At 36.3% G+C, this 26967-nt stretch overlaps 1 long non-coding RNA gene across 2 annotated transcripts; it reads left to right on the plus strand.

Moving 5' to 3' along the window:
* The first annotated feature begins 1735 nt into the window (after nucleotides 1-1735).
* Nucleotides 1736-16732, plus strand: LOC139129459 (uncharacterized). Of its 2 annotated transcripts, none has more exons than XR_011551586.1 (5): nucleotides 1736-1872; nucleotides 11099-11215; nucleotides 12242-12481; nucleotides 15663-15805; nucleotides 16369-16732. It is a non-coding gene; the product is annotated as an uncharacterized lncRNA (long non-coding RNA). The 2 variants fall into 2 exon arrangements; XR_011551587.1 differs by lacking the exon at nucleotides 1736-1872 and adding an exon at nucleotides 5906-6023.
* Nucleotides 16733-26967: the final 10235 nt, after the last annotated feature.

The following is a 26967-nucleotide window of genomic DNA, read 5'->3' on the forward strand; positions in this document are numbered from 1 at the left end:
CCTCGATTGAGAACATACCCATGAATCACTCCACTAAACAAAGGACCGAGTCTCAGTTTATTGCTTCCTTATACTTTAAGTCGTAAACAAATCTATGAGCTTCTTTGACCTGTGCACAACATGTTTTGCTTGTTTGTGATTATGATGTTACGCAGTGAATAGATTAGCAAAGCTACGGTCAGTATCGCGTTGCAAGACTTATAAAGGCCCAAGAATGACGGCATAATTTTTGGTTGCAATCGACAAAACGTGCTGCCGATAAGTTCATCTAATGCAAGTTAGGAGGTGTAAAGTTCTATGCAAATGAGAACAAGTGTAGCGAAGTGTAGCGACGCTAAATTAACACTATACTTGAAAACTTAATGTGTTAGGAGTGTTGGTTTATATTTTGTAAGCATTTGGGTTTATAGGATTTTGAAAAGTTCGTCAAAAATTATTGAAAAATAAGGCACCAGACCATAATTTGTTGCTACAGACTAAGGTAAATTTCTTAATTTTGTTCAATCTACTTGGCAACAAAGTTAAGTTAACTGCTTTTTACTAAATCTAATCAAATTTGCTTTTTTTGCAAATGTAAATACAGTGAAATAAACAAAAATTTTGCAAACTCTACTTATCATACAATTCTGCAGAATGTTTTGAATCTTACAAATTTTGATCCTTTACCTGTTTTTGATATATCATGCTTGTCAAATTGCGATTTTTCCAACAGTTATAATCACTACTTTGTGTGACTGCTGATAGTACATTGTAAACTCTCCTATTTTGCTAAACTGTCATTTTCATTGTGTGGTAGATGTTCAGGAAACTAAGGTATTTCATACTTTTGAAGTTAGTACCTCAATAAGGCAAAGTAAAATAGTTAAAATTGTATTTTTTTATTCTATCTACTTAAAAAATACAAGGAGTTCAAGTAGCTGGTGAAATATTTGTATTAAAAAGATATTTTGAAATTGAAAAGTTGAAAATGTCTAAAAATTGTACATGACAACACTACCTTATATTTTCAAGGCCACCTTGAACATGACCCTCTATTTTTCAAGGCCACCTTGGACATGACCCTCTATTTTTCAGGGCCACCTTGGACATGACCCTCTATTTTTCAAGGCACCTTGAACATGACCTCTATTTTTCAAGGCCACCTTGGACATGACCCTCTATTTTTCAGAGCCACCTTGGACATGACCCTCTATTTTTCAAGGCCACCTTGAACAAGACCCTCTATTTTTCAAGGCCACCTTGGACATGACCCTCTATTTTTCAGGGCCACCTTGGACATGACCCTCTATTTTCTCAAATTACCAAAACTTGGGAATGGACAAAACAATAATGACAATTTCAAAGAAAACAATAGCATCTGTCATTTTGAAATGGTAGAAATCTATTTATTGTCAAATTTATCAAAGTGTCGGGTACCCTATAGCTGAAAGTTACAATATTACAGATTACCCTTAAAAACATGTGAATTGCAAAAACAGAAGAGTAGATGAGCTTAAATTTACTGAATAAACCAATATTACTACAATATCCTATTATCCCAAAATATTTCCAATCGTGTTCTGTAAAATTTGTACATTCAGTTTCTTTGATGTATTGTCAAATAAAGCCAAGAGTGGCGTACTTGATTGTTTGTCATGGAAGGATATGCCTGTGTAAAGCGAACCTACTGTCACAAACGCTCGGTGACCCCCGTGACCCGAAGACTGTACGAGGAATGCCCAGGCGGAACTCGCCGAAGTCACTTCATTATGTGGCCCCGCGGTCGATCGCGTATGAGTTGCGTTTTGTTACATCGTACTGCAAGTCTCACCATTGTAGGGTAGCAGCTGATGATCACGTATTTTCCTCGACTGGCGAAGTCCTTTCTTCCACGTAAGTAACAGTATGCTGCCGCTTAATATAGCTCTCTGCCTGGCATAGCTGCAGTACAGTAAGTTCGAGGTTTTGCCTGGGTATTTGGGTCGGACGGCAAATCTGGTTTTGTCGTCCAACCCAGATACCCAGGCAAAACCTCGAGCTACTGTACTCAGCTATGCGTGGCACTGCTGTAGCAGTGTGTGTAAAACTGCACAGTGGCTCGAGGTTTTGCCGTCCGACCCAAATACCCAGGCAAAACCTAAAGCGCGAGCTGCTGTACTGATACTGCAGCTGGTCAGCCTCAACACGTACAGCATGCCACGCAGAGTTGCTGTATTGATATTGCAGTGAGATCGCACTGGTTTCGGTGTTTTGTCAATCATCATGTGTTGTTACAACATACAGTCACACGAAACGTACAAACGTATACTATATTGTCAGTAGACGCCTGCAGAGAAGACCACTTTATTGCTGAACCGCCGAGAAACGAAAGTTCTGCACGCAGAGGTTTAATAATCACAGCATGGCTATATCTATAGCTCTGCGTGGCAGGGCGCTGTATGTGTTGCCGGCCTTTTACGGCCGTATAACGCCGGTAACACACCCCAGGGCTCGAAATTAACTTTTTTCTCTTGTAGTCCCATTGCATTGGGCTACCATTTTCTTAAGTTGGTAGCCCAGTGACAAGGTCTGGTAGCCCATGCATGAATGAAGATTTTTTTGTGAAGGATATTTTTATTTATATCTAGACAATGAAAGATTTATTTTTCATGATTCTATTCAGGAAGTGAATTTTCTAGTCATTTGACATCAATACCCGTACCCGCAGATCATCATAGCCTTAGGGACGATTCAGAATTTACTTCCAGGGGGTGGAGGATTTTCAGGGGGGGCCACCCATTTTTCCCAAGAAAATTTAGGGGGGGGGGCGGACAAAAATACCACAATCTTTTAGGGGGGGCCAAGGAAAAAAATCATCAATTCAATATTTGCCCAGAATTTCTGATCTCTACAAAAGAGAACCATAGATGCTACCTGGGTGACAGATAAACTCAACGTGTTTAGTTAAACTCCTTTAGCTGCCAAATTCGGTAATATTCACAGTGGTTTGTTTTATGCATCTACTGCAGTATCTTGTTCTCCTCCCTGAAGCGTCATGAAATGTCCAGTATTTAGCATGTCAACACAAACCATACAGTAAACAGTCGGGGTTGTTTTTGTTGAAAAGAGATCTCGAATCAAGTCCAGGCTAGAATTCATTTATCAACAATAACAATGGTCATTTATGTTCACACTGGTATGTTGCTAAATACAGCATTGGGTGTTCTATGTAGTGATAGAATAACAAACAAATGCTGATACACAGAGATGAACATTGAACAAATGCTAAAAATTACAGCAAATATTCAGCATCATCAGGTTGGGTTTACCTTGTAGCTTGTAAAGAAGTGTAAAGTGGCATGATAAAGAAGTGTTAATTTGTGCAAATGTATGCAAATCACCCGATTTCTTGGCTTCTTTTGCCTCCAAATTTCAAAATTTCCGAAGAATATAACTCCACCCCGACTGGGTCAAATTTTCTGAAATTTCACATTATGTTTTTTAAATGCTATATAACAAAACGACTATCAATTGGTTTTGTTTGGCAATAAAGCTCTTACATTTTTAAAAAGAGGCATTTTGAATAAGAGCATTTTAATTTTGCTGATCATGATTTTAATCAATTATTAGAGTGTCAGTCTTTAAACCCCTACAATTTTAAAATGAGGATGGATAATGCCAAATAAAATAGTCGTTTTATTCTACATATACTCTCCTTTCAAGTGAAATATTACATTTCAGAAAATACTGTCTAGTTTTTGACTTAAATTAATTTTTATCATTAATACCAAAATTGAGGTTTTTTACCCCAAATATACACCCACTTCATCCTTCGAGTAAACTACTGCTACCATACTAAACTTCAGAGTCTCTGCTGTTTGAAAATATATGGTATTAGGGGGTTTCCTTGTCATCTTTGATGAGAAATATTGCTTTGAAAAAACTGTGTTGGCAACATGCAGCTCCACCTTAATTCAAACAAAACGACTTGCTACTCTGCCACTTCTTACCCTTTCACCCCCAGTTCCCTGTATACAGGTCCAACTTTTCTCCATAGAAAACAATGCAATTTGGACAAAGCATGGTGATGAAAGGGTTAAAGTAACATGGTCACGTTGGTTCTCTGGATTTCGTCAGTTCAGTGTCTGTGTCACTATTATATTCAGAACCAACACCATCATCATCACTCTCAATGACTCCATTGACAGAGATTTCCAATTCAGAGTCACTGCTATCTGACTCTGACTCATCTGTGACATAAGTTGTTACATCTTTCCCTGACAGTTTTCTTAAATTGAATGAAGGTTGTGCATGTATATGTGCGGTTATAATTTGAACTTTTTCAGCTTTCAATTTTTTTTTGTTTTGGTAATTTATGTTTATCAAGGTATTTATCTAATTCTTTTACGTTTAAATTTTGAAGGTTCCCACTCAAGAGCAACTTTAACCAGTCATAGTCCTCATATTTTTTATCCTCTCTTCTTTTCTGCTCCTTTTTCTATGTTTCATTCTCATCAATTTTACCCTTTCTAAATTTTTTAACTGTTCTACATAACTTTTACAGTGCTTACATCTACTATTTGAAAATAAAATTTATGGCCGTCTCATCTTCAATTTGCTTTTCAGCGAATAGTTTTTAATGTTGAAAATAAAATATTATGTATAATTGTCAAAAATATATGGTGAAAATTTACAAAAGGGTTGATTTTCCAATAATCCTGTATGTGCATCCAGAAGATCATGTGGCTCTGCATCAATGCTATGGTGTCGGATTGTTGAAATATTGTGTACACAAGAAATTTGCTGTAGTCCAAGAAGTGATCTCAGTGTGTATGAGGCTAGGAGAAATATGGATAGGCTTACACATTGTGTATTGATGCTAATACTTTTGTGTCCCATTCATTCTGATATGTATAATCAAAGATTTCTCAGTGGCGGCTGGCAGAAAAGGCAAAAAAACAAATTAACATGTATTGTTTCATGTCATCTGAAAACATGCGCATCATGACTATTTTAAGATTAAAGTTTGTTAAAAAAATTTGAAATATGAATGCTCTGTCAATTTTGAAAAATATTGCTGACAAAATGTGAACTTTGACTTACACAGGTTATCTGTATTTAATATGAACATTGGATTGTTAATGGAATGAGCAGAATAACATGTGAATTCATGTTTTTGATAAGGTGTTTTGTTCAAGAAATGATCTAAAATATTCCTCAGCATTGTTGCTTTCAGTGGCAGCTACTTGGTTTTATGACAACCAAATTAGAAAAAAGAGAAAATTAAAAACAGGTTGGCTTTCACCAATTTCAATTCCTAATGTTTAAAACTTTCACCGTGAGTCTGCATTCAACATCATCAAATGAAAATGTATGCTGAACTTGTGCATGTACATGTACATCTTACTTTCCAGAAATATCTGGATATCTGCAAATGATGTACAATTAAACTTCTAGATATATATCACTTTGCCAATTATCTGCTCCTCTGATTTCCTGTTCACCATTTCTAACTGACATCTTTGCTTGTCTTTGTGTGCATCATATGTATCAGTGAGACATAACGAAAAACGTATTCATATTTAGTAATTAACTTTTCTTCAGAAATTTACAACCAGATATGTTTATTGCTACCCTTTCCAAAGTGTGCCACTTGCAGTCCCTGCAAATCATTCTTTTTATAGTCACATAACCCTGAAATGATTTGCTATATCATCAATTAAATGTCCACTACAGTTCCTACAACTTGTTAGACTGGATATGTCTATAGTGTATAAGCATGCATGTATATATTAGGGGGGGGGGGGTCCATGGTAAAAACACACAAAAGATGAGGGGGGCCATAGATTTTTTCTATAATTTACTAGGGGGGGGCCGTGGAAAAAAATCACCCAGAAAATAGAAAATCCTCCACCCTCCCCCTGGAAGTAAATTCTGAATCGTCCCTTAGGAGAACGGTGACGCCTCAAAGTTTGACAACCTATTCACACATACGCAGAGCTTGTATGCAATTTTTGCAGTGCTGTGGTGGGATCTGGAGGCTGTGTTTACAAACATCAGGGAAGGTGACAAGCTGCTATTGTAATTTTGAAATTTACTGATGCTACACAGGACTGGAGATTCTCATGATTCATTATGATAATTGTACCGCTGTGATTCCCCGGGGAAGGCAAAAATATCCCCCATGTTTAGACAGATTCACAGACTGTTGTAAAAATTCTGAAACATGTTTATAACACCATTCCTCTCTATCCCCATTTTTAAATTAGTTGGAAAATTATGCTTGAGTAAGATTGAGATTATATGTCATGCATATTTATTACCTGACGTCATATGAATTATTTATCGCTACTGAAACCCTGCAAGGTTTACAAGTCTGTGGGGAAAAGCATTCACCCCACTATCTGAGCACCAGCCCACCACCTAGCCTTGCAGTCTGCAGAAGTTTATTCCTTCAATTTATTAATTTTTGATATTTATATGCCCACAGACTTGGAGCAAGTCTACAGAGTGCAAAAATGTAGTCAGTTTTGTATTGGAAAAATTGTTCCTTGTTCTATTGGCAGCCTTGTATACATGGAGTGCATTTGGGGAAATTCCAAAATTTAATTTCTTGTACATAAATGCCCTTATCACACTTATGTTAACCATATTAATTAATGATTAATGTAATTAATATTTAGAAATAATTGGTGATGCCCTGACCATTATTATTCAGTGTTCTCCCCAGGATTATTTTAGAAGAGGGCGAAGACGTGGTGCGAAGCACCACAAGCGACCGCGTCAGCGGTCGCGGGGGGAGGTCAGGTCCTGCCGTTGGAGCTTTTGAAAAACAGCGATTAAAATGGTGTTATTTGGTGGCACTTGGGGAGCATTTTTTTCAGATTTTTTTCGTATAAAAAACTCAAAGGAAAGGAGATCTGAGACAGTGTACCATAACTTTTATTACAGTTCACTGATTTCAATTATGAAGATTTCATTTTTTGAAAACGAAAACGTAGCGAGAGACATACATTTATTCATCGATGTCAAAATTATCACCATAACACTCAGGCTTGGGGAGTATTTTTTCAGATTTTTTTCGTACAAAAAACTCAAAGGAAAAGAGATCTGAAACAGTGTTCCATAACTTTTATTACAAACGAAAACATAGCGAGTCTTAGAGACATACATTTAATGATTTATTCATCGATGGCAAAATTATCACCATTACACTCACGTGTTCTCATCCTGATACAAGTCCGACCGAGCCTAAAATTAGGTTGTTTTGCTTTTGGAAGGAATACACAAACGAAATTCTAACCTCCTATAAAAACTTCAGTGTACTCTGCTGTCCTTGGTTACCCTCCAGCTCCTTGACATGTTTACTCAGCTAAGTCGGTTACCTAATGCACGGTCCCTATGGAGGGACCGTGGCTAACGTAACGTTACGGACTGAGCCATGCAAATATGGCTGCCTTCGATGAGTTGCACATGGGCTTATGATCTCGGATGACATCACAAACTCGCGAGATTTGCAAGATCGATGAGAATTGCGTTTGCAGTCTGCAGGATCGACGCTCACGCTCGCATTTTGCTTGTAAATCACTGTCAACAATTTTTCCCCGTACATTTTATTGTTTTATTTTTCAAAAAAAATAATTTTTTTTCATTTCTGGCAAGGGGGCGCTCGGAATTTACAAGAGGGCGCCACGCCCCTGTTACCTTATTCAGGGAGAACACGATTATTCATTATGGCCAAGGGCAAGCGGAAAGTCAAGAATTAACAAGGCTTGGCGAGCATGCTTATTTTGGCTTTCAGTCTTGCCCAAGCGTATAGATAAATGTTAATGGTCGAGGCAGAGTCTTGTATTTTCATGATATTATCAACAAACCCTAGAAAACCATCAAGATTTACAAAAATTTCCCATGTGAAAATAAAGCACACCTAGCAATGGTATACCACGAGATTTTGACCAGTTCACGACATATATGCACGAGCGATAGCGAGTGTATATATGGAGTGAACTGGTCAAAATCTCGTGGTATACCGTCGCTGGGTGTGATTTATTGCTATTATATCATAATAGTATATTGAAATTGTGGTGTGGAACGTCAAAAAACGGATTTTTGCTCAAGCTGAGAGCTCGAGCATGTGCCAGCCGTGGTATATTGCCAATATACCACGGTTCTTTTCGCATCTCGACCAATCGGATCGCTGTATTTACACCATCAATATACTGGTTTGATATAATATATATTATTGCCTAAATATATGGGTTTATGTGCCCGAGAACAGGTGACAATATGCCTGACGCCAGGAGGGCAAATTGTCTCCTGCTGCGAGGGCACATAAACCCATGTATTCAGGCAACAATTTTTTATTACATGCCTCTTCATGGTTACAAATGCTATATGACATTTACAATGTAGTTATATGCAGGACATTTTCAAACAATTTTACCATTATCGACCAACATCAAACGGATTTTAACGAAAGTAAAAAAAAAGTGTGTGCATGTATATTTTACATCTATCATTAAGCGTCTACTTAGATGTAGAAAAACATTGAAGTGCTTCACTGGCCTGGGTCACCATGGAAACCAGTCAGTACATCGTTAACCGACCCACTAACTACCCAGATATTCCTTTTCAAATCAATTCACTGATTTGCACTCACATCAAGGCATGTAATAGGCAATGCACGGTCATGCCCACCCTAAAATTTGGCAAATCTGGAGATTTTTTTAAAAGTATAATTTGGCCCACAAGTGCTTCATTTTGTTTTTGTAATTGATTATTAGCTCCCATATATGCACATGTATATATGCAAATGGGAGGTATTCTTGTATGGTGGAAAATTTCGTCTGTATGTATGTATGTATGTACGTATGTATGTATGTATGTATGTATGTATGTATGCATGCATGCATGCATGCATGTTTGTATGTATGTATGTATGTATGTATGTATGTATGTATGTCGTGATCAAAAACTCCAAAACCACAACGGCTGCCGTCTTAGTATTTTGTGTACAGTTGCACCTAGGGGTGGAGATGTGAATTCGTTCAAATGAACATGTCAGTGCCAAAAATATGCAAATGAGGGGAAAAAAAGGAAAATCCTGCAAATGGCTAAAACTCAGTAAGCATTGGTCAGATTTGGTTGAAACTTGGTATGCAGATTTCTTTAGGTAATTTAAATTATGTGTGCAAAAATTGGGATGAAATTTGCATGTTTGTATTTTTAGGGTATTTTTTCCGTTTTTAGTAAAAAAATCTTGTTCTCTGAAATCACTCGTCTGATTGCTATGAAACTTGATATTCATGTTCCTCAGGATGAACTCAGTCACGCTTGTACAAATTGTATTGATATTGTCATATTTGCAATGTTGGGGCAATTTTCCCAATTTTTGATAATTTTTTTTTTATCCAAAAACTACTGATTTGATAGCTTTGATATTTGGTATACAGGTATCTAAGATTAATCTCAATATAATGTATTGAAGGTATGTTGAAACTGGCAATTTTTTTATTTATTTGGGGGCAATTTTTGCCTTTTTTGGTCAAACTTTTTTCTCCTAAAACTTCTGATCTGGTAGCTTTGATATCTAGTGTACAGGTTACTAGGGTTTACGTTAATTAGATATATTTAAAATTAGGATGAAATCTGCAATTTTGTATTTTGGGGGCAATTTTTCTCATTTTGGTCAAAAAATTTGTTTCTCAAAATTTACCAGTCTGATTGCTTTGATATTTAGTAAACCGGTTTTTAGGGTTTTTGTTAATAAGATATATTGAAATTAAGTTGAAATCCGGAATTTTGAATTTTTGGGGCAACTTTGTGAAACTCTCAGTTTTACTGGGATATCTTTCATTTTGTATTTTTAAGATTTTTTTGGTAATTTTATACCTACTGGAACTAAGAGAATATAATGTGGTTATTTAGTAAGCATTTGATATGGTAAACTGTATTTGGTGTTGAAATGCAGTAAAAATCCTGGCAGAGTTTGAAAAAATTCCAAACAAATGCCAATAAAAAATTCAGCCAGAGAAGGTTTGACAAAAGAAAAGGTGGGAAGGTGGGGAAAACAGAATGTACAATGGATCGGATAAAAAAGATAATGTACCTCATCGATCTTTCAGACACCATCCCTTATCAAATGGTCCACCCCGATGTATTTTTGCACACAATTAACCATGCAGTGTATTTTAGTTTAAGATGTCAAGTTAATTAAGGATTTGAAAGGAATAGTCAAGTTCACCACAGTTTAACTTTATCTCTTGTGTCATCATCCTTGTGTAATTGGTTAAGTTTGTAAGTTGTTCCATATGTGGATGCACCAGCTGTTCTGGAAGAAAACAATGTTTACTTTTCCCTGTAGGGTTTCTGAGTTGATGATTGTATGTTGAAATTTCTCCATGTATCTGGTGTATGGGCAAAGTGTAAACATTGGTTGCATGTTATGTATTTCAGTCTATGTCAAATATTGTAAATGAAAAATCAAGAACAGTTTGCTGTGTGCTAAGATAGCATATTTGTCAATACATAAACTGCCTTGCAGATTGATTGTCTTAAAGATTATCACAGAAGTTGAAAAGGAAAAGAAACTAATCAAATTGCTGTAACGTATTCACTCTCAGTGCCTGTATAGGCCTATACTTAACTATTTTATCATTACATTCAGCTGTTTGTTATATCTTTATCACTCTCCATGGGCCAAGGCACACTTGGGGTCAATGTCATCACTCTGTGCCAGTCTGTGTATGTCAGTCTGTCTGTATGTATGTCCATGTTTCATACAATTGTTGACTTGTTTTGATAACTTATATGGGAGCGAACAGTGATGTTGTCACTATTTTGATCTTTGTACAATTGACAATTTACATGTTTGCTGAAAAGTTACAATGTTAGCATTATTATTCATTTTCACGGACATAAAAACAAACCATTGCTGTGTATTTGTGGTCAGTCACATGGTTCAGCTCGACCAATTAAATGAGATGTATATAGCATGGTAATACATAATGAATGAGTGAATGATTTTACTAATCATTTGACCCTATATTCATGATTATAAAGTTGAGTATCCATTGTACAGACAGTGAGGAATAGGATTATCTGCAAGATTCTAATTGTATTCATTGATATTTGCCTACAGCTGTAAGTATACCTCACGTACCCTGGTCGTAAAGCCTCAGAGGTACATGTATGTGAAACTTAGAAGGAACAAGAAGCAAAAGATGGATAACTGATCTTTAATAAAATCCTTCATCAGGTAAGATTTGTTTTAAATTTTTAATTATTTTTTATTTTTAATTTCCTGCACATGTCTCATTCATTATCAGTTCAGCTTTTCGCATGCTCTGTTTTATTTGGCGGATACTTTCTTCAACATCAATTGCTTTGTACATAACTTATGTAATACATGTAAGTATTTTAGAATATGTGTCTTTAGTGTGGTCTCCTTGGCAAAAAAAACAACAGGACAAAATAAGCAAGTGCAAATGAAATTCATGAAGTTCCTTTGTTTCAAACATAGCATCCTTACAGCCGAAATAATTATGAAGAATTCTGCAAGCGTTTGAACCTTTGGCCTCTTTATCATTGGAAATTATTTATATTTTTTTAGAAATATAAGAATAATGTGTATGATTGTCCCCAGTCATGTTTCATATTAATTTTGATGTTCCTCAGTAAACTACATGTACTAGAACCCGCATTGTTTTTTAGACTCGCAGTATAAAACTCAATGTATTTAGGTACTTGGCTCTTCAAAGATATATGGCTACTCTAAATGAATTGTGCATTTCCAGCCCTGCCATTGACATCACTTTATCTTGTCAAAGTTTCAGATGCCTGGTCAGAATGTCATGCTTAAATATGTACATATTTTTAATGGTTTCATATAGTTTGTTGTGTTGTTTATTGTTTTATTGTACCTTATGCATTTATATTTTTATGTATATTTTATGGAGCCTGTTAATGTGACTTGTTCCTGTTGGTCTTCCTTTGAAATAAATATATAAATAAATATATGTGCTACTTGCTTGAATACACGTCTTGACCTACATTATGTACCTGTTTCCTTTAAAAGGTCCACAATCACCAGTGAATACAATGGGTTTGGGGCAGAGTTATAGTTTAATTAAAATTACAGAAGTCATAAACAATCAAGTTGTCTTATCTTGCATATAAAAAGCCATATTTTAGAATGAACTGATGTAAACTAATGTCAGCAACTTGCAGGAGATAATATTTACATTGCATGCTTCAAGTTAATGTTTTCTTTTCACCTAATCAGATTCAAGATCCCTTGCTGAGACAGTGCATACTGGGCAATGACAACCAGGTGAAAAGCAACATAGTGACAATACCATCCTCCATTGCAAAGGAAATACACAGTGTGTGGCTATGCAAACAGCCAAAACTGAACAGAGATCGTGGTGTTGACATCAATGCAGAGCAAAAACCTGTGGAATTGAGGGAGTCTTTCATCAATATATTTACTTTCCTAAGACAATGGGTCCTTGCTGTGGCACAGGTTTGTACTTACACTGTTCAGTGTTTCCACTGGCTAAATTTTCCCTAAGCCATTATGGCTAATTGAGACCAAAATTGATTAGCCAGAATTATAACACACCACATGCTCATTCCGTGTCATGATTCGCCAGAATACGTCACGTGACGAGAAAATAGATACGACTAGTCCTCGCCGGATCGACAAAAGTGACGTCAGAGGGCATTTTTTGAAAAGCTATTTCCCTAGGGAAATAGTCCTGACCAAATTTGGAAAAGTGCCCGGTCACGTGACCGTAGTGTCGTCTGCAGCTTTGTAACAATGGCGGATGACTAGAATGTGATGTGCGTCCGGGATAGGTGACGGCACATTCTCTAAAACAGATTTTCCAACATTTTCCAACATTCCAACAGCGTAGGAACTTGAACAGCTCATCGACGGAAGAGATTGAAGTGCAACTAAGGATGTCGCAAGGTATGCTCAGAATATTTTTTGAAAGAAAGTGGTACCACGTACAACTGAAACCGCTGTGGAAACATCGCCCAGTAAACTTGTCACAATGGATTGTTGCGGTGCAAAATATCAAAGCACATTAAAAACTATATAACAATACAACATGAGCATGAGGTGTGTTATAAAACACCTATAGCCTGGTCTTTATTCGGGCTATAGCGCTCGTCTATTACCCCTCGTGGCCATGTGTTACCAGAAACACATCGCTATACCCCTCGGCCTACGGCCTCGGGGAATAGCGACGTGTTTCTGGTACGGCCCCTTTGAGTAATACACAGGTGCTATAGCCTTCATGACTAGATAATAGGTGTTTACTATAGCCATCAAAATTACATGTAATTGCATTTATGATTTTTATCCAACTGACAGTTGTATACTCAGGTGGGTCCTATCAGTTGCTACAATGGCAAGATGACATTAAACTAGTCCAATAATCATTTACATTCAAGGTAATACATTACCAGGTCCATTTGTGATTTAAAATTTAAGTAGGACCATCCTGAACGACTGATAATCAGTGGCAATGTAAATAAACAACTATTTTTTATGGAACAAACTGCTTTCTTAATAACATTCACAACAAATTTTATTTCCTGTGTGCCAAACACTTATGTGACTTGCACTTTTGTAAATGTATCAAGATGTATCACAAGTATTACATCATTGACAGGGTAACTTCAAGATGTTTCCTTTGAAAGATCCATAGCTTCTGCCTCAGTCATCAGTGCTTTCAGTTCTCCAATCACAGAGTCTAATTTTTACACCAACTGTTCACTTTAAGAAGGTGTACTGGTAATTACATTTTGTACACTAGGTGTAAACAGTCGCCTCTTTCTATTGGTAGTCCAAACAGTGAATGCTTTAGTTTCAAAATCAAACTGGGTGTATATGTTAAAATGTCCTGTCTGGCCACATGTCTTACAGAAAAAAAAGCTGACTCTTCTCTTATTCAAACACTAGCCATGGAAATTCAACGAACTATTCCTGGCACACTTTCTTTTTTTTGTAACTACTCCTACCCTGCAACTCTGCAGCCTGTGCAATTATCTTTTTTGCTTACTTGTACTCGAACACGACTTAGCATGTCACAGTGTGCTGCTTGTTGTTCAGCATTGTAAACATTCAACTGGACAACATCCTAGTTATATCTTCATGCAAATTTATGACCTATGCCTATCCACAATACAGTGTTATATTCAGTACTTTTACACATCATGGCAGAAAGTGACCCCTGCCTATATCCACAAATACATGTACACGGTATGGAAGATAACCCGGGCCTATCCTCAATCCAAATGCATTCACATGGTATGGAAGATGGCACAGACATATCCACAATATATAAAATGCAATGGAAGATGACCTAGGCCAATCCACAATACACATACATGCACACAGTATGTACATGTAAGATGACTCAGGCCTATGTAGAATACAAAATGGGAGATGACCAAGGCCTATCATCAATACAAACAGTCTGTACCTGTATCGTATTCAGGATAGGCGTGGGTCATTTTCAATAAAATATGTACCGTTATTGTATTCAGGATAGGCCTGGGTCATTTTCCATAGCAGGTACCTGTATGTGTATTCTGGCTAGCCCAGGGTCACCTGCAATGCTGAATAATTGTTTTGTGGATAGGCCTAGGTCATTGTATTTGCATAGGTTATAACATTTACATGAAGTTAGGCTCACGACGTCATCCAATTGACAGTTTACCATGCTGCACTCATTTATAGCTGCCTCTGAGGTTGCCACAGAAGTGTTCTAAGGTGCTGGTTTTTGAAACACTGGTTTCATTCTGTTCACCACCCTTGCTGTCATTGGCTGCTGCTGTCTGCTTAGTTTTTGAAAATACACTGCAATCAGTGTTTCCTGACTATGTTAGAAGCATTGTTTACAAAGCACTTGTCATCATAAAATAACAAGGTCATTGCATGCAGCCATCTGAAAGCATGGCATATCACTTGTTACTGAATATAATAGTTTTCTGAGACTGCACACTAAAGCGAGGAAAGAATGACCACCCAGGGATGTTGAAAAATATCTCTGCCTTTTAACTACACTCTCGATCAGCCCCCTGAAAAATAGCACTAACCAGTTTTGCGAAGGATAGTTGAAAAATATTTCCCAATCTGCAGACATTTCATTTCCCATTTCACGCTCTTGCGAGTGGCAGCGGAAACACTGCTGTTGTCATACACAGTTGTAGTTCTTTTTAAAATACCCTCTTGAGTAGATCAAATGTATTACACCCCTACTAGTATTTAATCAGTAATTTTGTTGTGATAATCATGGCTTACACATTTTTGGTGAAGTTATTTTCTCTTTTTTAGCTGAATTTGCTAAAAAATTTTCTTTAGACTTGGCACTCTATGAATTGCCTAGTGAAATGCAGATGATATGATAAATGCACATGACTAGACATTCAATACATGTAGCTTCATTCGTAGGATCCATAAACTGTTATGATGAAATATATTCCAATGAGAGAATACATCTGGTATGCACACGTGATTTATAACGTTTACATGTGTGTAATGCTTATCATCATTAGGGTTAAGGACATACAGAGTGTTTACAATTCATCCCAGCAATACATCCCATCATCAAATGTATTTTAATCATTCCGGTTATCATTGTCATTTAACGAGTTATAAGTAATCATGAGTCTATCTGTTTACAATTCAGGATCAGCAGTGAATGCTGCAATATCAAGGATGAGAAATATCATTGACCTTGACAAAGAGCGTTAAAGACAAAGTGGAGGGCTTTGAATTGGACTTGGACCATGACATTATAACGAAAGATGAATGGAAATGATCAAACAACAGGTAAATTTCTTCCATTTCAGTCCTTGCACCCAAGTATATGTACACAAGTGACTGTTGCAAAGATGTGCTGGAAGTGGTATCTTGTAACTTGCACAAAGTGTTTTATGTTAGTTGTCTTTATATAGCTACACATGTATAGCATCTTTACAATTACAAGATACTAATTAGAAACACAGGTTCACAAAACATAAGTGATACATTGCTGTATTTTAATTGACATTGCCAGCAGCAACTATGCAGGTGCATCAGCTTAACACTAATCCATCCAGAATTATACACAACATGCATGTGATAGCAATCCTCATTCTTAAACTGTGCAGGACATTGGTTGTAGCCAATCTATTACATATGACATGAGCAAGAAGGAAAAAGTGTGGTTGAGATGTCTAGGTTAGAGAAACATGCATATAGCGGAGACAAAATAAATTTATTTGTTCTTTGTACACAAGAATTCTTGGATATGTAACACACAAATAAACTAACTTTTTTGTGAAGAGAAATTATTATCTTCCATGATTGGTCCATGATTGTCTTCCATGAGTTTATTATTATTTCTATGTTAGGGAACAGGTGTGTATATCCATGCAGAAGAGGAAGCAAGATAAATCCAAAACCGACTTCAAGGCAGCATTTTACCACGCAAAGAAAGGAACCAACTACCAGGGACAGTTGTCTCAAGATGAAGACAGTGGGATTGCATCTCCATTTGGTAGAGGATTTCCTATTAGTCAGTATGGTGGACAGACGTGAACCCTTACACTGCTCAGCACACAGATTGTATGTACATGTATGTTGGGATCAAAAACTCCTAAACCACTACACCTACCACAGACAAACAGTGGGCAACTTAACAGATATAACCCGCAATACTAAGCATCATCATATTACAGCTAGTACACAGAACTGTTTAAGGTAGTCCAGCTCAAAGAGAGGAAAAATTCAACTTTCAGAGCACTGAGAAAACACAATTATTATTTCATGCCTCCCCTCAGTATCATGGTGATCTCTGTAGTATAATAACAAACCTGTAGGTAATTGTCACTTGTGATGATTGTTTATAAACATTCCATTATCACTTTTTCTGCTCCAGAGGTGTACATGTCAATCAGGACCCAGATTTACATATACTGGTCAATAACATTGCAATGTGCACATGTATGATATATATAGGTACTTTGTTTCCCAGTAAGCTTTCAGAAGAAGAACAAGAAACTAAAGTTGATATTATAAAATTTGTGAAAAATTCATCAAAAGATACAGCTACACTGCAGCCCAAATTTCATTGGAAGCTGTCATTATTTACAGCCTAAGGGGGTGGGGGTGGGGATGTTGGAGGAATTTTGTCGGAAACTCTAAAATTTCAAGTACCCGCCCCCCCCAAAAAAAACCATGATGAACTTGAGTACCCCCCTCTCTTACATGGAAATTTTGACTGACCCCCTCCCCCTCACTTTTGAAAACTTAAATTTCAATACATGTATTTTATATAATTTACATAAATACAGCAATAGTAAAGACCATTCAAATCCTAGTGTACCCTGCTAGATAATCATTGGTTATCTCATGACGGTTGAAAAAGGTGAAACCAACAAAATGAAATTCAAAGTCACAACAAAACATAGATGTCAAAGGTCACACTATAACCAGTATACAACCACATACAGTATTGTTTAATATGGATGGGTATCATAACAGGGTCGCTCACTGGGATATCTGATAGCGTAGACTTTGAAAGTACTGATTGAAGAACATGCGGAAGGCTGATGGGGAAAGTGTCCGACGGGCTTGCTCATCTCCCTTGCATGGAAAAATTTGAGAAATTGTAGTGTGCATTGGTACAGTTTGGCGTAATCTCAGAGGTGTTTTCAATGTGTAATTTTACTGAGTAAAATTTTTAGAAATTGATGTGTGAAGTGGTGCAATCTGAGAGGTACGTGTTTCAATACATGTTGCACCAACGTTTCAATACATTTTGCACCAAAATTGAGTAACCGCCTTCTTTCTCTCAACATTTTGAGTAACCCCCCCCTATAGCTTTCAATATTTTGAGTGACCCCCTTCATTTTCCTCTGACACCCCCCCCCCCCGGCTGTAAACAATGATGGCTTCCAAGGAGATATATCTTCAAGCTTGTGCGATATGGATTTCAGGCAATGTCAACTTGTGGACAGGGTACAGAGATTTATGTTGCAGATTATTGCAAATTGGACTAACTCGTGAATACAGTACATGAAGTCCCATTCCATTATCAAGAGCAAAAGCTGAAAACTACATCTGAAGCTTGCTTTGGAGATCAAAATTATTGCTTGTAATAAGTTAAAATTCATGTTATCAGAAAATCACAAGCACACCTTTAGCAGTCTGACAAGCTTATGAAAAATAGAGATTTACAAGTATATATGTTATCATTACTTGTTTACTTGTATTCCAAGGAATATAACTTTAAAAAGAACAGACATGGAATCAAATGGTTAAATTCTATTTTAGCTCTGCAGTTAGTGTGAATGAGCTTATTTTTAGCTACTATAGTCTATAGAAGCTATTGGGATGGGTATCCGTCTGGCGTCCGTCTGTATGTATGTATGTACGGTATGTATGTATGTATATGTATGTCTAATTGTGAGGCGTCCGTCCTCTCAAATATCTTGAGAACCACCATACTTACTGATTTGATATTTGTTGTGTAGATGAAAAATATGATTTTGAGAAACCAATTTTTTCAAGTTTTTGATATTGTTGAAAATATCCAAATTAGTGCCAAAAAAGGCGTTTTTGTAAAAATCTTCTTCTTAATAACCGCTGGTCAGACAGCTTTATTATTTGTTATAAAGATCCCTAGGGATAACCCAACTTAGATTTGTTCAAATTGTGATGATATATGCAAATCTGTATTTTTAAGGAATTTTTTTGTTATTTTTTGGTCAAAACTTTATTTCATCAAAACCGCTCATCTGACAGGTTCCTACAGATAAACTTAATATGATATATTGAATATATGACGAAATCTGCAATTTTGTTTTTTTGGTGCTATTTTTGCCATTTTTGGTCAAAATATGTTGTTCTCAAAAACTACTTGTCTGATGCCTTTGATATCAGGTATACAGGTTCCTAGGGATTGTCTTAGTGTGATATATTGAAATTTGATGAAATCTTCAATTTTCGTATTTTTTGGTCAATTTTTGCCATTTTTGGTCAAAATATTTGTGTTTCAAAAGTTACTCATCTGATAGCTTTGATATTTGGCAGACATGTTCTTAGGGATGATCTTAATGTGACATTGTGAATTTTTACAGCTGTCCTGAAATGAGCTAGCAAAGATTTCCACCCTCTTCATCAATAAGTGTCAGAAATAGTCTCTACACTCTACATAACACAGCTGAGCTCTATCCACTGCCATTTCACTTGCTTACAAATGAGAACTTTTAATGCTACCAATATGTCACAAACCATTAAAAGAGCGTTTCCATGTTGTTTAGAAATGAATGTATTCATGACATCAATTGTCAATTGGAAAAAGCCCTCCACTATTATGCCTGTAAAAATATGCAGCCAAGTATTAAAGCTGTGTATTGTGAAATTCTCTTGTTACACAGTAAAGACTTTTATCACAATACTTAATGCTGATTTACATGGGATAATGATCTCATCCCCAATTGGCAGGATTGACATTGTATCAGCTGTACACTGATGTATACTTGAAACTTCCTCACATATGTAAGATTTAATTGATTCCTCCAGTAGTTCAAATTACATTGCATTTGTAACCTTTGTAATTGTGGAAATATATGTTAGTTTTTTCCAAGGCCTGCATATGTAAGAACACTTGGTTGATTGTGTATCACTCTTTTACAATGTAATACAGATATTTAATGGTAAATAAAACCTCCTAACAATTATACAGCATAACATGTATTTCTGTCTCTATCATATCGTAGGATGATCTACCGGGTATGTGTGTCTCTAGTGTTTTTTAAAATGTATTGAAATATATTCAAATAGATGTAAGCCATCTTGAATATCACATTCATACACTGTGCCAAATGGCAAGTTGATCAATCTTGAATCCCACCAATTTCAATGTGTCAGAGATATTATGCGTATTTTATCATAGAAAGCATTAATGTTTTCAAGAAAAATTTAAGTAAACGTTTACGTGTCATGAAAATGTATATTCTCCAAAAAAAATATCAGTTATCTTTCTATGTACAGTAAAACTATATTTTCTATATGATATTTTCCAAAGAAATATCACATATTAGAGGTCTTGTTGCATTGTGTACACACATTAGTCCCACGGAGGTAAGTTCAGAGAGGGACTTATGGTTGCATGAGTCTGTGCATTTGTGCATGCAGGTATCTCAGACGTGCCTGAGCCAATTCTTTTCATACTTGGTACAAGGACATAAAACTATGAAATACATATGCAAAATCATTGTTTTTGGCGTGGCGTGAATAATTAGTACTAAATTGCATGATTAGTGAATTTTGAAAAAGCTAGGTTTCTAGAAAGATGGTGACGAAATTTAGTACTGGTGTTTCTCACACAACTCTGATAACAGACAAAGATTTACATCAGTATTTTGTCAATTAATTGCTAATTTGCATATTTAATGAATATTTATGATAAGTTTAATGTAAGGAATCCTGCATCAAATTTGACTAATGTGGTACAGATGTTGATCTCCCAGGACTACCATAGTGTGCAATGGCATTTAGCAGTGTTAAGTCAATTACTTGCTAATTTGCATATTTGATGAATTTTCATAATTAAGATGATGTGTTTAGAAATTCTGCAAAGTTTACAAAATCTAGTCCTGTAATAGTGTTCAAAGACATTTACCGGTATCATGATAATTAAGGTCTAATTTGCATATTTAATGAAATTTACTTATAAGCGTAATTAGTTAAGAAATACTGCATCAAATTTGATAACACGTCGTAGCATAGTTCCTAAAAAATGATGTACAGATGTAGATCTTTCAGTGTGGAATTTCACTTGTTGAATTTTTCAATGAAAACAGGCAAATTTGTTGCAATTTTTCTAAGATTTTCAGGTTTTTTTAAATTCAAAAAGCCATGGTTTTCAGGAAACAGAAACATTTTTACCTCACATTTGGTATATATATAAAATCAATGAGAGGCTATCTTATAAAGATGAATCAGTTCATTTGCATATCTGTGTATGTATGTATGTCTGTCTGTATGTGTGTTTGTGTGCGTGTGTGTGTGCGTGTGTGTGTGTGTGTGTGTGTGTGTGTGTGTGTGTGTATGTATGTATGTCAATTAAGATTAGAAACTCCTAAACCGCAGCACCTACCATCTTAGCATTTCACGTACAGGTGCACCAAGGGGTGTAGTTGAGAACATGTTCAATGTCAGTGCCAAAAATATGCAAATTAGGGGAATAAAGGAAAAATGCGGCAGCTTGCTAAAACTCTGTAACCTTAGGTCATATTGGGTTGAAACGTGGTGTACGCAGGTTCCTTTAGGTATACTAAGTAAGTTACAGAGTAAGGAGTGTACAAATTGAGGTGAAACATGTATGTTTGCATTTTTGGGGTTATTAGTCCCCACGGACGAAGTCCGGGGGGACTTATAGATTGGGTCATGTCTGTCTGTCAGTCTGTCAGTGCGTCCGTCCGTGCATCTGTGCGTCAGTCCGTTAACGCAGATATCTCAGACATGCCGTGGTCAATTTCTTTCACACTTTGCACAAGGACAGTACCCTACCCCATACAGATGCACGTCGATTTGTTTCACAATGCGATCTTTTTGGCCGTGTTAGAGGACTTTTTAGTTTACAACTCCATAGACTCCCATGTATAAGGCAGCTCTCCATAGACTCCCATGTATAAAGCAGTTCTACATAGACTCCCATGTATAAGGCCAAGAAAAATAAAAATTTAGTTTCTCATCGTATTCATATTGCAAAAAGGATGGAGTGACACAGTTTTTAGTCCCCCGCGATGAAGTCAAGGGGGCTTATAGATTGGGTCATGTCAGTCCGTTTGTCCATCTGTTCGTCCATCCGTTCACGCAGATATCTCAGATATTTAGACAAAATGTCACGTGACCTCAGTGACCTTGACCTGAAATATACATATTTGTCCATAACTTAGTAACCACAAGTGCTACACCCTTCATATATGGTGTGATGGGACACCTTATGACACCACATATTGTACCTCATTAATTATGCGTATATCTAATTTTGAGCGAGCCAATAGAGCTTGATGTCTGATTTTTGGTAAAAAGGGATAACTTAGCAATACAATTTTTTTGACAAAATGTCATGTGACCTGAATGACCTTTGACCTCAAATATACATATTTGTCCATAACTCAGTAACCACAAGTGGTACACCCTTCATATTTGGTATGATGGGAGACCTTATGACGGCACATACTGTACCTCATTAATTATGCACATATCTAATTTTGGGCAAGCGAATAGAGCTAGAGGTCTGATTTTTGTTATGTAGGGATTAATTAGCAATACAATTTTTTTGAAAATGTCACGTGACCTCGATGACCTTTGACCTTGGTTATACATACACACACACACATATATATATATATATATATATATATATATATATATATATATATATATATATATATATATATATGCATAACTCAGTAACTGCAAGTTCTATACCTCCAATTTTGATAGGATGTTAGACCTTCAGATGTCACATCTTGTACCTCATTTATTATGCACATATGTATTTCTTGGCTGGCCAATACAGCTAGAGGTCTTATCTTTTTCCCGATTTAGAACCACAACTTAGACATGCCTCATGTGTTTCAAATTGGAACAACGACATAGACCTATGTGCCACTAGATCTCAGCATATACACCACAGTGATACTTCTTAATGACCCCATTCCCTGCCCCATCAAGACTAATACTCCTTTTACAAGTGGGGACTATGTCATTGTCAATGACTTGTTTTTTTTCAGTGTTTAGTCAAAAAATTTTCCCTGAGACGGCTTGTCCGATTGCTTTGAAAGTTGGTATCCATGTTCCATTGGATGACTATAGTCAAGTTTATCAAAATTGTAGTGAAATTCTCTTGTTGGTAATATTCGGGGATTTTCTCCAAATTTTGGGTCAAAAAACTACTCATATGATATCTTTGATATTTGGTATAATGGTTCATAAGCTTTATCGAAATGTGATGTATTGAAAGTCTGATGATATCCACAATTTTGTATTTTGGGGAAAATTTTTGTCATTTTTGGTTTAAATAATTGTTTCTCAAAAAGTACTCGTCTGATAACTTTGATATCAGTAGACATATTCCCATGGATGATCTTAATTTAATATGTCAAAATTATGATGACATATGTAATCAAGTATTTTTGCAGCTATTTTTGCTATTTTTGGTCAGGCTAGCCTGCAATGGTTGTCAAAAATGTCCTCCTCATCAACACATATGTCACAAAAAGTTCTCTATATAACATAAGAGGCTCTAGCTTCAGAGAAATATCTTCAATTTTGTGTTTTTGTGAAGTTTTTTTCGGAATTTTTGACGGGAAAAAATACAGAAATAGTTCGTTGTATTGATTGGAAATTAGGTTTGCAAATCCTACAAATGTTCTCATACATACATTGCATGTTAGAATGAGATAAACAATTCTGATATTTTTATTATTTTTCTTTGTCGATCTTGGTAAAAATATCCCTACAACAATCACTTCCGATGCTGGTTGAAATTTGGCATGAAAGTTCCATTGAGTGCAGTACCATATATATTCAGATTGTGATGACGTGAATAAAATTAATAAATACTGTGAAAAAACTTGTTCTTATTTTATACCTTCAGGAACATAGAGTATACAATGTGGTTATTTAGTAAGCATTTTATATGGTAATTTGAAACTGTATTTGGTATTGAAATAGCAAAGCTGAAGGTGATTTTAGCAGGTTCGGTCTCCAAGAAGTATATTCCATAGGTTTTTCGACTCTCTCTCTCTCTCTCTCTCTCTCTCTCTCTCTCTCTCTCTCTCTCTCTCCTCTCTCTCTCTCTCTCTCTCTCTCAGGGATTACGAGATCGATGTTTATGTGTATCAAGGTTGTAAATAGTTTACATATTTTACATTTTCTGCCATTTGAAATCATAATTTACATCAGAGACTTCCGAGTGCAAAGATAAGGAAAATACAAAATTTGACTTTATTTAATATAAATACGAAAGTTAACAATAACAAATGAAATCTAATCGAAGCCTTTTTCTTAAACTTATCATTTAAAAAACTACGTAACTGCGCTTTGAACTGTGGCAAACTTTCGGTATTCCTATATAGATGAAGGAATACTATATCCGATTGTAGAAGTACGTTATACAAACTACATATCTTGCTGCTGTCTGAAAAGTTGGAATGTACAAATCAGCGTTGCCAGAACTCCGAGTATTGAAGTGATACATCTAAAAACGTGGAAACTGTAAATAATCATTCATTATTTTAAATGTCTGAACAGCGACAAAATAATTAATAAGTAAATCCATACATAGCCCATTGACGTGAAAGAAGGAAGCGAGAATAAGAAACCGTAACATGTACTACCAATATAACCCTCCCAGCTCTCTTCTCAAGTTTGTATAACAGTCGTTTATTTCCCATACTGTAATAGTACAACAATAAGTAAGTACAGTAGGAAATTAAAAGTTCCATTATTCCATCTTTCTCCTATTCCTCTTCTGTAAAAAGAATAATCTCAAGTGAGGTTCCATGAAAGGAAATAGACGCATTTCATTCTATTAAACCCATTGAGTCCTGACAGTTGAATAGATGAATGAAAACTCGTTGCTTGAGCCAACGTTACAGAAACATTGACGCTTTTATGGGCGAAAACATTGGGGCTATATCCTCCAACTTGAATAACGCAAGAAACGAAATATTATATTCGCCTTATCCCTTACACACAATGCGTATCTGAGGGTATAAATCTTACATGAAAAACGGAACAAAAGCCGTTTTATTGTACAAGTAAAATAGCAAGGTTGCTTGTCAACTCGAAAGAACGGAGACCATACTTCGTTTTTCTAACCCACTGACGACGCTCGGCTAAACGCAAGACTAGACTCTGAGTGTATAGTTTGAAAACCATTTAAAAGTGCAAATGGAAATTGTAACGGCCGGTTTACTGTGTATTGTGTTAAACGAAAGAAAGAAAAAGGGCAAGCGCGCCGAGTATCGAATCCGTGGAACTTTGCAGTCAGTTCATTTTCTAATGTAGCTATTCAATTAAAAAAATTAAATGAAGGGTAATTATCAAAATTTGATTTAAAATATTTTAGGCGAGCAGATGAAGAGCATTTCAGCTTTTTCTAAATATATTAAATTTTGCCACAAGTTAAAGTGTGAGAAATAGGGAGGATGGTACATTGCGGCAAATCAGAATTTTGCTTGGAAAACTTCATTCAATATTTGAAAATCATATCTTTTTCAAAATGCTGCTTAGCTAACACCTGATTATTTTCTTACTTTCCAAAAGTCAACCATATCCTAATTTCTATTAGAGTTTAGGCGTGGTCTATTGGGAATTCCCTCCGGAACGTAAATAATGGACACCTCGAAACAGCCAATCAGATTGAACCAAACAGTGACGTTGACATATATCACTAATAATATCAACCAGTGTGGTGGCTATCAGGTGTGCTTGGATCTAGTGTGGTGTCATCCGTTTTGACTACAAGTCTGACCTCCCGCAAGTCAATTAATGTTTCAACTTTCGCAGACTTGATTTTTTGGTGAATATTACCGCTCAGTAGATGATAACAGCGGAGTGTTGGCATCTCAATTTCGACAGCCAACGGTTCAACGTAAACCGGGAGGAGCAGCAGGAACTCAGTCAAGGTGAACATCTTTACAGTCCCGATGTTAAATATCTTGACCGTCATGGCATTTCAAGATAGGAAAACTTCCTGTGGCTGAATAAAATTATTTAAATTAATGTTCTTGGAAACGGTAGCCGACTGGTTTTGTGTGAGGCCTAGCAGCTAGGCGATGTTGCCGTGAGTGTGTGGGGGTTCGAATCCCATTTGGGTTATAGTAAAAAATATATTTCTAAAATATGTACAATTTATTAGTTCCCTCATCACAGTAATAGGGTACGAAAGGGGCGCTAGTATTTTAACGAAATGATAGACCGCGGCCCGTTGATCAACTTCATATATTAATTTTGCACCGGAGAAGTTGCATGAGCATACCGGTGGCGAAAATGAACAATTCAATCATGTCAATCCTTTCATTTATATCGGATATACTTCCAAATATGTACACTGTCGGGAATAGGCTGATTCATAATTAGGTGTCGAAGAGCCAGGAATGTACAGTGAAACATTCATGAAATTGTGATTAGCTTAATCGTAATATTCGCGGGAATGCTTAGACATCAATCTAGTTGTCATGATAACTCGTCTCGTGCTCCGCCTCTTCTTAGCATAGACCACGCCTAAACTCAAATAGGAAGTCGGAAAATGGCAAATTGGAAATAAGGTCCCACCTGCAGTTTTGAAAGGTGATCGGCATCACACAAGTTACCTAACATCAATGAAAATAGGCACTTTTCTAAGATAACTATCATTTACAATGACATTTGTATATGAAAATACTGACTGTCCGCAAAGTACCATCTTCACAAGAGTTTTTACCAATTTCTCAAAGTTTCACCGGCGTTGAAAACTTGTTCATTTCGAAAAGGGCCAAAGCGCGCTTCATCAACGTGAAGAAACGTTTGAAAATTGATGATTAGCCTAATTTCTAATTTCTATTTGTATAGATTATATCGCCTTTTCTACGACAAATGCGACATTGCAGACGCTCGACAGCATGACTCATTATCAAAGAAGCTGGTCAACCACATAACTAACCGGTCGATCGGGGTTAATCAATGAATGCTACCCGAGGTGTGAAAACTGTCATCTCACATATATTTCAATCTGTTTATGAAATGGTTTATTTCAGAGGCCGAACATCGCCCTAGTCGTAGAACGGAGTCATATTCGGCACACCACGGGTATTCCTGTTCCTATCCCTTCCATTCCCTCATTTGACATGGTCAACCCACCTTTATAATTTCAAGTTGTACGGAATTGAGTATGTTTTCAGCCCCTTTCAGGATCAAACTAAATTTTTTGGACACCAAAAGATGAA

This window comes from Ptychodera flava, chromosome 3 (genome assembly GCF_041260155.1).
Source record: "Ptychodera flava strain L36383 chromosome 3, AS_Pfla_20210202, whole genome shotgun sequence".
Taxonomy (NCBI): domain Eukaryota; kingdom Metazoa; phylum Hemichordata; class Enteropneusta; family Ptychoderidae; genus Ptychodera; species Ptychodera flava.